Source organism: Hippopotamus amphibius, chromosome 11, assembly GCF_030028045.1.
Source record: "Hippopotamus amphibius kiboko isolate mHipAmp2 chromosome 11, mHipAmp2.hap2, whole genome shotgun sequence".
In the NCBI taxonomy this organism is placed as follows: Eukaryota; Metazoa; Chordata; class Mammalia; order Artiodactyla; family Hippopotamidae; genus Hippopotamus; species Hippopotamus amphibius.
In genome coordinates, this window is record NC_080196.1 from 79423657 (window position 1) to 79439768 (window position 16112).

The following is a 16112-nucleotide window of genomic DNA, read 5'->3' on the forward strand; positions in this document are numbered from 1 at the left end:
CCAGTCCCGAGTTTCAGGGGTGGTTCCCAAGAAATTGCATTTCTAACTAATTCCCCGGTGACGCTGATGCTGGTTGAGGAATCACAGTGAGGACCACTCAACTAGAAGCTCTATTGATTACATCTGCGACTCTTCCTGGGCTGCACATGGTCCTTCCCTCCATTAGACTAAACTCAAACTTTTTCTTCAAGCCCCAGCCCTGTGGTCACTTCTTTGGTGAACGCCTTTACTGAATGTAGGGGGCAGAATAGACAGCTGCCTCATGTGTTTTGTTACGCACATCATCCAAACCACCACGAGGCAGTAGAAATGTCTGTGGTCAATAAACTGATCTAAGTGTTAAAAAAAAAAAAGTCTGTGGTCTTTTATTGCCTTTTATGCGGATCTCTCCCAGGAGACCACAAGATTCTAGTGGGCATAAAGGGTCTCACTCATTTTTGTATAACCATTCCCTAGGAAAGGCCTCGTCCCATACGACGTACTCAAATGTTAGCTGAATCAATACACGAATGGGAGGGCTCCTGCTTGGGAAACACCATGTTTTTTTTTTAAATTTTGGGAAACACAATGTATTTTTTTAAATTTTTAACTCAAGTATAGTTGATTTACAGTATTGTGTAAGTTTCAGGTGTACTGCACTGTGATCAGTTATACACACACCCACACACACATATTTTCCTTTTCAGATTCTTTTCCCGTATGGTTGATTACAAGATATTGAATATAGTTTCATGTGCTGTAGAGTAGGTGCTTGTTGGTTATCTGTTTTATACATAGTAGTGTGTATATGTTAATCCCAGCCTCCTAATTTAGAAACACAATATTTTTATGTAAAAGAGGTGATAATTTATAAATGAAATGACTATCTTTGCCCTGGGAATAACGTGTCTGTGTGTGGCCACTGTGCTTATCCGTCTGTGAGCAAAGTCTCATGAAGATTGTGGATGGACGCCTAGGTTGCCGTCCCATGCATGGCACACGGGCTGCATCCGTCCCGTGGTTCAGGCATCCTCCTTAGCGTTCTCAGCAATTAGAGGCTCTTGAGCTGCCAGAGCAATGATGGGAGAAACTGCTGGAGAAAATTCCATGTCAAACTCTCTGCACATCTTGAAGATGGGAGAACTTTCTGGTTAGAATCTGGCTGCTGCTATAGTGATGTCACGAGAGGAAGCCCTTTTCTCTTGCTGAGGTGGCCTACAGGGAACTCAGTTACAGAATGATCTCACTGGTATTTCTGAATCCTGTGAAATACAAGCTGCCCTTTATACAGGCCTATGATGGGCCAGGAACTCAGTACACATCCTTCTGGACCCTTGCAAGCTCGGCATGATTTCTCCCCTTTCCGCAGATGAAGAGACTGAGGGTCACAGAAGTTGAATGGTTTGCCCAGGGTGCATAGCTACAAAGCAGCTAAGCCAAGACTTGACCCCAGGGCTGCAAGACTTAAAGTACTTGTGCTTCCTGCCCTATTGACAGCTCCAAGAAACTTTAGGATGCTGGGGGCAGCACAGCAGGGACCACCCTGCCATCAGTGGACCTCCACAGCTTTTGGACTTTCCTTTGAAGAAAGGTTTAGCTGCTAAAAGAAAAAAAAAATGGAAAGAAAATATAATATGTACTATCCTACTTCATCATATCAATTCTCTTTGATACAAGATGACCCATTCAGCTTAAACAGTTAATAACCGTTTAATAAGCTAACCAGAAAGCTGCCCCCTAGGAGTGCACGTTCTTGGGTGTGACTAGGTGGCCCTGAGACCTTGCTCAGGACTCAGCAACTTCATACAATTCACAGATGTCAACCTGTGAATGCACTGAGCCCAGGGCCCCAGCCACCCATGCCCCCTTCTCCCCACTGTGCCCCCCTGCAACTAGAGCTTGGTGTATTACATGGATAATGTCTTCAGCCTCAATATAGCAGTGAGCCAGTGTAGACAATCACTTCTCAGTTATCTCTAGAAGCTAATAAAAGAGCTAACATTCATGTAGTCCCTTTTTCCCAACAAATATTTGTTGAGTATCTACTAAATGATGGTACAGTTCCAGGAACCGGGGATCGAGCTTTGAACACAACTCAAAAGCCCATTCCTTCACGGCAAGTACATTCTTGTGTTGGGAGACAATATCTAATTTTAAAATGGTGGTAATTTTATTTTGTAATTCATCAGGCAATGACCTATAAGATATTGGCTTATTTATTAAATAGGTAGTTCAGTTAAGTTTATACCTGTTAGTATATTTCAGCAGACATTAGGCAGGTAGGTCTGTGCCAGACCCTGCCCCACGCACTTTCTAGGCATCATGCCACTTAATTGTCACAGCAGCCCTAGCAAGTAGGTACTCTTATTTTTTTTTTCCCGATCTTTATTGGAGTATGATAGCTTTACACTGTTATGCCAGGTTCCGCTGTACAACAAAGCGAATCAGCTGTATTTATACATACATCCCCACATCCCCTCCCTCCTGAACCTCCCTCCCACCCTCCCTATCCCACCCCTCTAGCTCATCAGCAATCATTGGGTTGATTTCCTTGTGCTAGGCAGCTCTTCCCACTAGCTATCTATTTTATGTTTGGTAGTATATAAATGTCGTTACTACTCTTATTGTCTGCACTTCCCAGAGGAGGAAAATAAGGCACAGAGATGTTAAGGAATTTACTCAGAGTTAATCCAGGAAGTTGGACCCCAGCATGTGCACTCCACACTACTGATGACAAAGTTTGTCTCTGTCACTCAACCACAGCAATGGCATGTCACCAAGGCTGCAACATATGGCTGCACATGTTGTGTACAGCACACCTGCAGGGGGCAAGCTGACGTCGTGTGGTGTGGCAGCCCTGTCACTTTGCTATCACTGATGTACTTTTATTTAAATACAGTCACATAAGTATACTTAAAAAGAGAACCCAGGAGAAAAATCACGCATTCCAACATCAAATTGAAGTAGGACTGTTCATCTATTGTTATAAGACAAAAATTGCAACCATGGAAATTACATACAGATTTCAGAGACATAGACATATACTTAATATATACATTATCTATACTTTTAGAGGAGCCTTGAAAGGGAAAAATGTGAGAAGCCTAGGAGAATTTATGAAATTCTCCATAAAAATTCCCTTTTTCCTCTGCACATCTCTAAGCTTCACCTGGACATTTTCAATTTCTGCATGGCTGCTTCTCCTCACCATCTGTTAATGCTGGCACCGGGCGGGGGGCGGTAATTCCCATCGTTCAGGGAGGCAGCCTATGCTGAAGTGTGATAAATAAAGACCCGTACAACAAATGAAGGAAGTCAGAGGGGGAGAGACCCCACAATCAACGCTTCATTGGACCGGCATCCCGTGAGTGGTCCCTGTTGTAACCGCTGCCCACGGCAACTTTCCTTCTGATCACCGAGGGTGTTGTTTCCTTTACCTGAATCTGTGTCAAGACAAAATTCCGCTGAAAGAGGACTGTAAGTTTCACTTTCCAGCCAAAAAAATGGCCAGCTTAAAATTCCAGCGGAGCAGATCTGAGCAGAGTAAAGGGTGGTGTGTGTGAGACTCTACTGTGTAAGTCAGATGAGACGTGGCTTCAAATGGGAACAGGAATGGTAAAAGGATGCTGCTTATGTGAAGCTAGTTCAGTTTAGACTCCAAGAAATCTTTTGGATGAAATGAGATTCAAAATGGGGATGCTTTTGCCCTATAAATACTACCCATACTTATCCTCTGGACCCATGATGTGCAGTGTTGGTCAGATGTCGGAAAACATCCTTGCCGTTGCCTTGAGCTTCTGGCATGTGGCATGTTTAAATAGAAACAGGGCATCTTCTCTTACTATCCAAGTGTTTGCTTGTGAGGGCCTAGCAATGTAATGTTTCTTCTCTTTCTTTTTTTACCTCTCTCCTCTGGAGAAGCTATTCTAGGAAAAACCAGCTCTGTGAATTACAAGAGTTCACCTGTTAGGGTTCTTGGTCTACAGCTGGCAGCCCCATCACTGATTTTCAACATGGTCAACATCCTGTATTCTTTGGATAAGGAAATTCCTCTAGAATTATTTAAGTTTTCTATCAAGATTTATCTATTTTTTTTATAGACCCTGAGCATTGCTCTGGGTCACTGAATGTATGTGAAAAAACCTAAAAAATTAGTGTGGAGAGACACCTTTACAAGGACGAATATGAATTCTGTGAAAAGGGTTGGAACCCAGCGGCAACTAATCACAGCGTAAAACTGGATCCGTGGGTAATGGAGGGCTGCCCTGGGGAAATCTTTGGGCCTAAGGGTTAAGAGTGCTGGAATGGGAGACGGACAGGGCATCTGTTACAGGGGACACAGTTTGTCTCTCTTGTGGGTTGTTGGAAATTTGAAGTAACTTGTGGCACTTGGGTAGGTATCAGCACAGGGCACTGCGGTTCTTCATCCGAGCCACAGATGCCCTGCCTGGGGACCTCACCCTCTCTCCTCCCTCCACCACTGAGTCCTGAACCTGGGCAACTCAGAGCCCTTTGGAATGAACCGCATTTTAGCATCTTCTAAGCATTCACCTCGCTGAGGACTAGTTATTTGCACGTTATTCTGTCTTTCCCAAGGGATCTGATTACTCAGCATCTACCCAATGCCAGGCATGGAGTAAGAGCTCAGTAAATGTTGAAAGGCTAAAACAAAAGGAGGGGGCAAAACCCCATCAGTTAGCTGGCTCACTTACACGTCCCATAAACGCATTTGAGTGGATACTCCAAGGCTTGTGAAAGAGGAACATTACGCCTTCAGGAAGCAGGAGGAACCAGATTTAGATTAGAGGATGGGTTAGAAGGAAAAAGAAACTTGACTTCGGAAAGCTATTTTCTCCAATGTGGGAGTTTGCTATAATGGAATCCTGCCTTGGACATCCCTTATTCGGCTTGCGGGTACTGAGAACAGCAAAACGGCCAAAGGAGAAAGAGATCAGGAACGGTGAAAACGATTTTCAAGTCCCACTGCCTCTTCCCTTCACTCCCTCCACCTCCTCTTCCATAGTCCTCCAGAATGATCTTCTTACCTCCTTCCCAGCACAAAACATTCCTGTCAACATAAAACCTGACCCCTTGTGTGGCCTGCACAGCCCCTCGTGGCCGTGCTGTGAATACCCTCCAGCCTCACCCCCACCCGTTCTCGCCATCCCCCGTCCCCCGGGCCACAACCCCCAGACTACCTGTGGTTTTCCTTACCCGTCCTGCTCTCCTGTTCTGTATGAGTTTTGTGCGGTGCTTAACCTCCTCCACTCGGGGAGTGCCCCTTGCTGCCTAGTAATTCCTATTCATCCTGCAAGAGGCAACAGCTTCCCGGTCCCACGGTCTTATTCGCAGCATCACATTGCTAAAGCCTTGCCATTGTTTCCTGCACCCATCTTTCTAGTTACCGCCTCTCCCACTGTGGGGTGGCCTCCGTTCCTCTTAAGGCCAACACTTTCTAGGTTACACCCAGCCTACAGCTCATCCACAGGGAGCTTTATAATCTCCTAAAAATGTAAAAGTTGAACCACATGGAGGAACTTAGGAGCTGGTTGCCGAGGGACAGTGGGCTCCATGCCTTTGGCTCTCAGACCCCTGACCTCAGGCTGGTCTAAGAGGCTGATGCCTCTCGGGGTGTAGCTCTGCCAGGGCGAAGGGTCTGGCAGCCTCCTGTGGAGCCTCCCATGTGGCAATATTTTACCACTTACCTGGGGTATTTCCCACCTTATTTTAACATTTCTGCTCAGCCTAAGAAATCTCCCCTTGTTTTGTTGTCTCAGAAAATAAAGGCAGGTTGTTATGCTTGTTCTTAGCAACTAGATGGAAGCAACCCACACATATGAAGGAGGAATTAAATGCTAGAACTAGGATTCAATTTCCAAGGAATCATGAGCTGAGGAAGAAGTCTAAGAGGGGCACCCCGAGCTCCCAATGGTCCAGCGGTGTCCTAGGGCGTCCACCGCACACCATAGGCTTCCTTATTGCTCTGTCAGGATTCATTTGTGGACTTCCTATCAGCCAAGCCCTCTGAGAACAGACGGTGGTGGTCATCTTTGCATCCCCAGAACCCAGTCTTGGAGCTGGCTCAGAGCACAGTACCCCAGTACTGACATATAACGAGAAAGTTATTTCTGTTTCAATTCTCTTTCAATCCATTGAGTTTAGTCAAAGCAGAAAAATCTCTGTTTGTTGCTGGTATGTTTTTAACACCTCTTTTTGCTTTTCCTCCCTTTTAAGCAGGCTTCAGCGGACACAGCACCTACCTAAGTGAGTAACTTGTTTTGTTTGCTTATTCTTATTTTTATGGTTAACTTCTATTGGAGGCAAGGCAAGTGGAAGTGATATCAAACTTCTTTTGAAAAAGATAGTCTTTAAATTACAAATGAGTCTACTTGTAGAAAAATATTAAGTAAGAAAATAATACCAGGAGAGGTGGATATGGCAAAAATCATGATGGTGGTAATGTAAGGATGGATGTTTGGAAAACGGTGGCATACAGCTGGTGCTCGATAATTGTTCATTTAATGGATAAATGGACCTCTCTTACATCTCCCCTCTTCTTTTGACTTCTCTAACTTCCTTGCTAGATCTGGCTCTGTCTCCAGTTGGTATGACTGCAATGATCTCCTATTCTGAACTCTATTCCTGCATCTACCTTCTGCCCAGCTCCCCTGTACATGAACCTCACCTACACACAAACCTTCCATGGTTCCTTCTTGCTTATAAAAAGCCCTGACTTCAGACATTCAAGGTCCTTGATGACCTGGCTCAAATCTGTTTTCCAAACGCATCAGCCTAAGCTCCTCTGCATAAACTGTGTGGATATTTGTAATTCCTAGAATATGCCTGGTATCTTCTTGACCCGAAGACTTTAAGTGGAAAACCCTCAGATTCCTACACATCTTTTGTTTTTTTCCAGATCTGTATTGGAGTATAGTTACTTTATAATGTTGTGTTAGTTTATGTTGTACAACAAAGTGAATCAGCTACATTTATACATATATCCCCATATCCCCTCCCTCTTAAGCCTCCCTCCCTCCCTCCCCATCCCACCCCTTTAGGTCATCACCAAGCATTGAGTTGATCTCCCTGTGCTATGGACTTAGAGTCTGTCCTACTCATCTTTTAAGACCCATTCAAACCCTCCTCACTCCATGACGCCTTCTTTGTTCATTCCATCTGGGGGTGGTCTGCCTCTTCTCTGAGCTCTGACAGCACTTTGCCTGCGAAATATTCATCGTGTGTACATTATATTTAAGGTATTCCTTCGGTGTTTTCTTAAGTGCCGTTTTCCCTTTTAGATTGCAGGCTCTCGGAAGGCAAGAACCGATTCTTATACATCTTTCTACTATTTTTGTTTCTACTATACATCTACCCTATTTTTGCTGACTAAACACCTTACTGACTGAATTAATAAATGAGTGGAGATATTTGTGAATATGCCAAAGGAAGAAACTGCAGAAAATCAGCACACTGCTAACAAATGCTACCTCTCCTAAAGAAATGGTCAGCAAACCCAGCAGAAGGGAAAGCTCACTGGGGGTTTGAATGTGGCAATTCAGCCAATTTGTGGAAATCTACCTCCTTTAAAAATATGGTATGTAATAATAATAAAAATAATTCTTCCAATGGACGTTATTTATAATCTAGTCCAAATCTTTCCATTTTGGAGGCAAGAAAACTGAGATAATACCATGAATATAATGTATGACATATATAAACATATATGACCAGCCCAGTGTTCACACTGCAAATATGCACAAGTAAAAATGGCCCGTTGCTTCTTTGCAGAATGTGTTTCAAACCGCAGAGGAATCACACCCTTTAAAATTCCCTTAACCTAGATACAGCCATAAACAATAAGAGCTGTATTTGTACTATGTGGTCTGCTCCGCGGGGTCTGATGTTATTGGCTGTTTATAGGAACACTAGAGAAAGCTGGGCTCGCTGGGCTCACTGGGCTCACCATTCCTTCCAGGTGAAGTGATATTACCACAGAACACATCTCAAAGAAGATCCTTCTATAATAGCTGCCTCTGACCTTTAATTGTTGCTTTGTTTCATAATAGATGCCTCATTAGAAAAACAGCGATACTGAAATTGGCAGAGGTAACATGAAGTAACATTCATTTATCAAGAACTATTCAGCAAAAAAAACACAAGACAAAAATAAAAGAGATTATCCTGTGGCTAACTGTTGGCCTTAGTGAAATTTTATTGGTGTGATTTCCCAGAGAGATGGGTCCCTTTTAGAAGGAGATACCAGTAATCAAGCCTACAACTCTGGGCTGGAGGAAAAGTTTTCCTTCCTGACCCTCATCTGGTGAGAATTCCCTTTCCCTCCACTTTACACCAATAGAATTGCAGGGACCCACTCTTGGACACAGCGTTTAGGTTACGTGTGGACGGATCCTCTTAGTAACCAAAGGCTGTGAGGGATGACATGTGAGATTATTAATCATCCTTTTACAGGATGCTACCCAGACAGATGCTAAACAGGGCATCTTCCTCTGCAGCGCATGGGGCCAAGCAGTGCAGGGCAGGGGCTAGAACAGGTTTGGGTTGCTCTGGGGTCAACAGTGGCAGTGTGGTCCAGTACGTGGCACTAGCCCTGGTGAAATCCACAAACACTGCAGCAATGCTGATTTGGCTTTGCAATGACCTCAACTTTTAAGGAAATATAATTTTAGGCATTTAATTTATTCTTCTCCAGTCCTCAAGCTTGGGGTTAAGCCAAAGGCAGTTGAGGCTTCTGAGGATGCTGCTGGCAAAATGGAGTCAGTGGATTTTATCTGGTCCTGCCTCCAAACTTCAGTCTATAGCGTCAGACCGTGACAGCATCGATCACAAGCATTCTTGGAGCTGCTGTTCGGTGGGTTTTCAGTGAGGATTAAAGAATCCATTCAAACGGGGAGAAAATGCACTTGATCTTTTTATAGTTTAACCACTTAGTGAATCAGCACTTAAGGAAGAGACAGACCTTATAATTAAAGCAAAGCTGTCAAGACTAAATATTTTGTTTTTACAAAGGAGTATAATTTATACAATTCTTAGCTGTTAATGCACTTAATGTTAGTCACTCCTTAAAAAGACTTGAGATCATTCAGTCTTTCGTGATACACTTTGGTGCTTGCTCACTTGTCCCTTGCACTTAAAAGAGGAACAAAAACATGAGCCCTACTCACTTGGTAGAGAGGTAAATGCATTTTCTGGATTAATGAAGGTACATGAATTTGCAAGGTTTCTTGGTACAAAGACCCAACTCTGTTATTCTTTATTATTATTCGTTCCTAGTATTATCTTTAATCTCTGTTTGATTTTCTCTGTATAGTCTCTTCACTGACATTATAAAAATAAATCAAGAGAGTTGAAATGTATGTGTGTCAAAGGATGGACCAAAGAATTAACAGAGACAATTTGGGAACCACTTCTACCAGAACCAATATTGTGCACAATTTTTTTTAATAATTGTAGTTTATTGGTGGTCATTACTTGGTGCCAAGGAAAACATCAAAAGAAGGTTCTGCTAACACAACACTGTAAATCAACTATACTCCAATAAATATTAAAGGAAAAGAAGGTTCTGGTAAATTTCCATTTGTTCAAGGTTTTATCTTTTAAAAATAATCCCCATTGCTTCCCTGGCCACTTCCAATACCTTGTTTGTTAAAAGTCTCAATGAGCCAATGATGTAGGCTAGGGAATTTGAAGATAGAAAGGACCACAGAAATACCTGTGCCAAATTTCTCCAAAGTGTGTTCTGTGGATCTCTAGTCCTGACAGAGACTCTATGAGAAAAAAAAAAGAGATTTGGTGCAATACATTTGGGGGAAGCTGGCTATTATATCCTCTCTTTAGAGATTCATGAACCCTTTAGCCTATTAAAGGCTATGAAGTTTTTCAGTAAAGAAACCTTTTAAACATTTTTACCCCAGCATTTTGTAAAACTGTCTGGTCCCTGAATCTTTTGAAGACTATCTCTTGCCATTTTTCAGAATGATCATCCTGCAGAAAAGACCTGAGGAGCCAAGTTCCCCATTTCACAGAAGAAACTGAGCACAATTCACTCCTTTTTCACTTAAACCACGTTGACCCACGAGAACCTTGGGTGCTTATGGAGAATAAGGATTTGAAGCTGAAGAGAACTTAGTCTAGCTTCATTAAAAAAAAAAAAAAACCCAAACCCAAGACCAAAACAAAACAACCGCCCAAACCCCTTGAACTCTAAGAAATTTACTTGATTTACCCCAAGTCACAAATGAAACAATGTCCGTGTCTAGAATTTCCTCACGTGCGCTTTCTCCTTCCCCCATGAAAGAGTGTTCTTTCCGCTATATGAGGACATCTTCCTGAAATTCTCATACCTTGCACGTTTTGCTTTATCTTAGGTTAAATTTTCTTTCTCAGTGCGGTAGGAATACTTCACACAGAACACCTAACCCACTTTCCAGCTTAATGGACCCTCTTCATTCTCTCTGGAAAAACAGCCAGGCTGCTGCCCACGGCACAAGGGATGCTCACACGATCAAGCTACTTTACAGCTTTTCCAGACTTTTCCTCAAATCTATTTATGTTAGTCTAACTTGGCATTACGATTATGTAATTAAATTAAATATTACCGAGTGTTGAAGTATGAATGCAGAAGAGTCATTTCTCTAAAATCTCTTCAAAAGAAGAGTTTAAAGAAATTGTTTCTCTTTCAATTTAGAAAGCTTTGCAAAGACTGAATAGACAAAGAGTTGTTAAAAATTGCTGCCAAAGTAGTTGTGGGTGAAGTGTAAATCATAGAAAAAATAGTGACAATTTAGAAGGATTCTGCATTCAGATAGTTTTGCACATCCCAACCTAAAGAAAACAGAAACCAGAATTTATAGATAATACGTCATGAATGTGATTCATGTGAGAAAGACGACTTGGAGCTTCAATTAATAGATTCATTAAAAAAAAAAGGCCTTGATGCTTCATGAAAAGGTTAGTGAGAATAAATATTTACGCTTTAAGTTAAAAATAAATGTTTGAGGACAGTGTTTTTAAGTGACTCTGCTTTATCTAGCTTTTAAAAATAGGTGACTACCAGTATAAACAAATCAAACAGTTTACAGGGGTTCTTATCACGTGTATCAACATTTAAAAAATACTTATTTAAGGTGCTAGAAAACGACCACATGCCTGTGTGGCAGGTTAAAATCTTGAATTGCTCTGTGTTGTATTTTACTTCTCCTGATTCCCTGGGTCCTCTGACCACTAAAACTAGGCTGGAGGGTGAAGCTAATGGACTCAGGGTAGGAAGGACACGAGAGGACACAGAGAAAGCAGGAATGAAAACATCCTCAGCTCAGAAGTGGCCATTACCAACGTCTTGACTTGACACTGGGAGGACCAGACACAGGAGAGAGAAAAGCCAGACAGAGGAGGGTCTGCAAGGTTCAGAGTATAGTTTACAAAATGAATCGAGAGGCGAGGGCGTGAAGGGCGATTCTATGGGAGTGTTTTCTCACTGGGAAAGCCAGAGATAGCAGAGATAAAAGCTCTCATTGGGAGACCAGAGAGTTTCTGATCCTTTTTTTTTTGACTGAAAGTACAGTAAGAGATAGTTTAATTCTTGATTCAGTATTATAAAAAGGCATACAGAAAAATGTTCTCTTCTAGGTGACCCTATCCTATTGGATCCCGTCTAATTTAAAAATGCTGGCTGTGAACACTAAATTATTTCTTGACCTACCGTTTAGAAAACAGTGTGTAAAAAAAATGATCGGTGTGAAGTCAGAGAGTGTGATGCCTCCAGCTCTGTTCTTTTTTCTCCAGATTGTTTTGGCTCTTTGGGGTCTTTTGGGTTTCCAGACAAATTTTAAAAGAAGGCTTATTTCTCACCCAATCAGCTCCTAGGGTCGAATGGGCTCAGGTGAGACAGGCCTGGGAGCATCACAGATCTCTGCCTGCATCCCACGTGTGGAAAGATGGCGCGCCTACTAGGGACGCCTCCCATTCAGGCTTGATTCACACTGGAATTGGCGAGGGCCCAGGACTGACTTGGTGGACTCGTGACCTCAGAGAGCCCCTCACTCTGTGGCAGCAGGGAGGAAGGAACAGTTCTGAGTAGTTGCAGAAGTGCTGAAGGAACCAGAGGCCCGAGGTGGGGGTGGGGAGGAGACAGGTGCACCCCCTTCATGACCAGAGGCTGCGGTGGAGACCACAGGTGTTTGCAATACTTGGTAGCATGGAGGACCCGAGGGCCAGGCAGGTGTAGCTGCTTCTCAGAAGACGCCAAGGAGAAGGTGGAGCAGCAGCCCCGCTTGGGATATTGGGTAAGATTCCCGGAGAGAAGAAAGAATATCTCATTTGACCAACTCTCTAAAAGAGAGAGCCTGATGCAGAGAGACTGTCACTCTCATGGCGCCAGTATCCCAAGTTCTCCATCTGGACTGGAGTTGGGGTCTTAAGAGGTAAGCTTAATTTACTTGTAGCAAATGAGAAAAAGTTACGTTCCTGCGCGTGTGATTTGTAACTGCAGATTCTAAACCTGATATACCTGCATGAAAGAATTTTGGGTGTATGAAAGCAACACGAGGTTCCTACTGCTTTTTTTTTTTTTTTTTTTTTTTTACGCTTAACTTGGTGCCAATGTTCTAGACACTGTACTGAACATTGAGTCAGACATAATTCCCTGTTCACTTGGCTCAGGGGCAAAATGAGAAGAACACAATATACAAAAAGACAGTGTGATGGGGAATGGGATAGATGCACTGTTGTGAATGTGACATATTTAGGAAGTTCGAATAAAAAAATCTCCTGACGTGTTATTTAGGGGTAACTTACTTGGGACGAAAGCTGTGCACTCCTAAGTCATTGATTAAACATCTCAAAAAGAGTGTATAATTATTGGGTTTTACTCTTAACTCTGGCTATGATTTAGAATCATCAGGGGCACCCTTAAGAAAAGATTTCTGGTCTCCCACTCATGAAAACCTGGAGTTTGGTCTGGCCATCTGTATTTTCAGAATGTTCCCTTGGTGATTTTGCTGTGCTGCTCCCATTGGAGCCACTGCCATAGAAGGTTACATGTTTTTTAGAGATTCTCTGTTTATGCCTGATTATTCTTTTATGTGGCATTCATAAGAGGGGAGGAAACATTTAGACTATCACAAATATGCGTTCTCAGTAAGCAAATATCCTTAAACAATATCATGCAGCATCCAATTTTGCATCAATTAGCATACACTTTGAATAAACTTTGTAAAAAGTAACTTACAAAAATGTGTTTGAAGCACCATGCTAGGGACAGCCTATTCCCCAATAAATGTTGTTCTGAGGCAAAGACCTGCGTATCTCAGTTTTTAGGATGCCTGAACCACAGTCATGGGAGCCTCAATGATTTTGTTCTTCATGGTTCTGGTGGCAAGGTGTGTTTGTTGAGGACATTCTAGCTTGAGTTGCTGAAAGCAGTAGATGCAAAGCATACTATCTAAAAATAGGTGGTGGTATTTGGTGAGAATATGGACTTTTAAGTTAGAAATGAACTTTTGTCTTCTTGGAAAAATCTAAGTAACAGTGATAATTCTGGACCGAAGACCACCTGGGTGTTTGTTTATTGCTACGATAGGCTTTTACTATAGAAGGCAAACGGTAGTGGTAAATGTTCTGGCTTAAACAGTTGAAAGTAATTGCTGAAGATCTTTCCTAAGTGAGGTTTTTTTTTTTTTCATGTTATTAAAACTTTTTTATTGTGATAGAAAACACAAAATTTACCATCTTGACTATTTTTGAAGTACACAGTTTAGCAATGTTTGGTATGTTTATGTGGTTGTGAAACAGAACGTTTTCACCTGACAGAATTAAAACTATACCAATTAAACAACTCCCCTTTGCCCTCTCCCCCAACCCCCCCCCGCCCCCACTGCAACCTCCATTTTACTCTCTTTATCTATGAATTTGACTACTTCAGATGCCTCGTTTAAGTGGAATCATACAGTATTTGTCCTTTTATGGCTGGCTTATTTCACTTAGTGTAAGCTCCTCAAGGTTCATCTATTTTGTGGCACGTAACTGAAATTTTTGTTCATAGGCAAGAAAGACTTTTGGAGTCATAGCTTCCAGGTTTTTAGCACCTAAGTTTCAAGATCTGAGATCACATAAATCAAATGGCTGGATGGAAGCTGAGATTTTAGTCCTTGACTAGTCATACAGTTCATCAGTACTTTCATATTAAATTGTCATGGTTACAGCACCTTGGTGGGCCATTACATGCAACCTGTATTTTCAGGCTGAGTTTTAAAAGGGACCAGTTGTCTAGAGGTGCCACTTAAGAACCCTGGATGCTAGCTTGCTAGTACTGACCCATGGGTCTTTTCTTGCTTTTGGTTTCTTTATTAGTGATAATTGCTTCTATTTCACTGACTGCATAAAAAAAGAAAACACTTGGAACTGTAAAACTTTATAGGCTTTTCTTTCCCTTGGTTCTTCCAAGCAGACAGTGTTAACTGTGGGTAAATTCCTTATACAGCAGGGACCATACAGCTCCATTTTTGCCGTCTCTCCGGTCGACCGCACACAAAAGGTGTTCAGTTATTGACTGCCTGCCTTAAGAGACACCTTCTACATAAGTTTACTTTTCTATTTTCCTAGAATGCTGGAAAACTCTCTGTAAGAAGCAGATACTCCATACATGATTTTCTCTTGCTTAGATATCTAACTGTGGTATGTTCAACCGGGTTTGAACTTTCTAGAAGAAATACTTTTTCCTCCTATTTTTAAGCCAACTTAAGTTCAAGGCTTATATAGATAAACTTCAGCTTTCTCAGTCCAGCATTATTTCTGATGGTTTAATGAGAGATTCTTGTGAATGCCCTTCTGGTGGCCTAAGAGCAGGAAGTAATCATTTGCTATTCTTTCATGGTTAAAAGCTTTTATAGGTTAGTAGCTGAACTATAAAAATGAATGCCTGCTATCTAGTATTCTAGCTAATGTTACTAATGTTAAGGAATAATTAATGCACATGATTATTGGAAAGATGTTTTATCACATCATTATTCAAATAGTAAGGAGTCCCCATAGTAGTAATTGGAAGATGTTATCTATTATCTTCCAGGACCACTTTCTCCCCCACACCCTCATTTTCAAAGATGTGAAAATGTAATACATTTGCTGGCAATTTCAATGTTGGTATGGTCCACTGCAGAATGAGAGTAGACCGAGAGAAACTTAGTGATTTAAGAGGAGGCACTGCAGAGCTGGGTTTGGCTTTCAGAAAGTCAAGAAGTTACAGACTCAAAATTTCATCGATTAAAACCTGCTGCTTTGAAACACGGACCAAGGCGTCTAACACGTGCGTGAGTCAGGGGCTCGCACGAAAGCTGCCCCACCCTACCCATCTTGAAACCAGCTGTTTCCCATTGGCCAAATTCAAATTGGATAACAACTTAGAACAAAACAACCCTTGAGTAAGTGACCTCAGGTGGACCGAGGTTTTTACTGCCTTCTTAGTGGACTCTAGAGCTATGAAAACTCTATAAGTGACTCCTTAGAATAAGGCAAAGTTGGTGATCAGAAATCACGCCCCTCTGCTAGCGCCTGCGCCGTGGCAGCACCCGGGGGCCGTCAGCGAGGGAGCAGCGCCCGCTGCCAGCCTCAGCGGAGTGACTCACCTCCTCCCCTGGACAGAAATAAAGGATGGAGAAGGGATACCTCATTTTCTAAATATATGAAAATATTGAAGAAAACCAGAATAGGAATCTTTCTGATGTCATCAGTAGTGTCTAAAAACCATGAATGCTAACAAAAGGCTGGGCGGAGGTGGGCAGACTGCTATGAAACCTGCGAGGATGATTGCTCGCTGGGAATTAGGAGGAGTCATAGTTCTAATCTTGGTTTTGGCCCACGAATCGCTTGAGGATAAGACGTTGAAGCCCTCGCGAGTTTAATTTCTCCAGCTGCGAGTTGAGAAAGCCCTGGCTTAATTAGGCGAGTACAAATAGAACAAGTACGTAAGTCCTACTAGAAAGTTCTGGATGGTAAGTGCCTACCAGGTCAACTGGCTTACTCTCTGAAGACAAAAGTTTTTTGGGCACCTAGTTTGAGTCCGTTTGGGCCACATTCATTGTTTTACAAGAACTATGCAGGCCTCTAGGATGAAGGCTGGA